The sequence below is a fragment of the Egretta garzetta genome, unplaced genomic scaffold (genome assembly GCF_000687185.1).
Source record: "Egretta garzetta isolate BGI_Z169 unplaced genomic scaffold, ASM68718v1 scaffold431, whole genome shotgun sequence".
Classification (NCBI taxonomy): domain Eukaryota; kingdom Metazoa; phylum Chordata; class Aves; order Pelecaniformes; family Ardeidae; genus Egretta; species Egretta garzetta.
This window is the reverse complement of record NW_009258677.1, coordinates 54702-55916: the sequence shown is the minus strand read 5'-3', so window position 1 is coordinate 55916 and position 1215 is coordinate 54702. Positions and strand designations below refer to the sequence as shown.

General features: G+C 61.8%; 1 long non-coding RNA gene across 1 annotated transcript in view; it reads left to right on the top strand.

The window, feature by feature from the left end:
- Positions 1 to 856: 856 nt before the first annotated feature.
- LOC118451671 overlaps positions 857 to 1215 on the top strand; it is a 10077-nt gene continuing 9718 nt past the window's right edge. Inside the window, exon 1 of the long non-coding RNA XR_004841184.1 lies at positions 857 to 885. This is a non-coding gene — a long non-coding RNA (uncharacterized LOC118451671). The remainder of the gene's footprint in view (positions 886 to 1215) is intronic.

The window sequence follows — 1215 nt, the reverse complement described above, 5'->3', positions numbered from 1 at the left end:
GTGTCACCCCCACTGCCTCCCGCACCACATCCAGGGACACTGTGGGGACATCGGGGGTGGGGGGGAGGAGGGGGGAAACGGGGACATCACCTGGTGCCCTCGGCCCCTCCCAGTGTCCCCAGTCCCCTCCTGGTGTCCTCAGTCTTGTGCCAGTGTCCCTGTCCCCTCCCAGTGTCCCCCGTCCACTCCTGGTGTCCCCTGCCAATGTCCCCAGTCCCATCCTGGTGTCCTTGTCCCCTCCCAATGTCCCCAGTCCCCTCCCGGTGTCCTCAGCCCTGTGCTGGTGTCCCTGTCCCCTTCTGGTGTCCCAGGACCCTCCCAGTGTTCCTGTCCCCTTCTGGTGTCCCAGGACCCTCCCAGTGTCCCCTGTCCCATCCCAGTGTCCCCATCCCCTCTTACTGTCCCCTCCCAGTGTCCCCAGTCCCCTCCCAGTGTCCTCATCCTTGTGCTGGTGTCTCTGTCCCCTTCTGGTGTCCCAGGACCCTCCCAGCATCCCCTGTCCCCTCCTGGTGTCCCAGTCCCCTCTCAGTGTCCCCTGTCCTCTCCTGGTGTCCCCTCCCAATGTCCCCAGTCCCATCCTGCTGTGCCCCATCCCAGCGTCCCCAGTCCCCTCCCAATGATCCCAGTTCCACCCCAGTCTCTCCCATCCCCTCTGTGTGTCCCCAGTCCCCTCCCAGTGTCCCCCAGTCCACACTGACTGGGACAGGGGAAGCTCTATACTGGTCTACACTGGCTTGTAGGGCATCCTGCTGGTCTTTGCTGGTCCCTACTGGTCTGTAGGGTTCCCTGCTGGTACATACTGGGCTATAGGGATCTCTACCAGCCTTACTGGTCCAACTGGATCTGTAGGGCTCCCTACTGGTCTGAACTGGTCTGTACTGGTCTGTAAGGTTCTCTACCAGCATTACTGGTCCAAGTGGATCTGTAGGGCACCCTACTGGTCTGAACTGGTCTATACTGGTCTGTAAGGTTCTCTACCAGCTTTACTGGTCCAAGTGGATCTGTAGGGCACCTTCCTGGTCTGAACTGGTCTGTACTGGTCCGTACTCACACAGGAGGGCACAGGGAAGCATCAGCACCAGGGCAATGGTCCGGATCACCCACAGATGCCGGTGGCGCTGGCGGTTCCGGCTCAGCTCCCGTTCCAGTTCAGAAGCGCTGGCATTGGCGGTCGCCCCCAGTGCCTGGTAGAGACCTTCGGCATCGAGCCCCGGT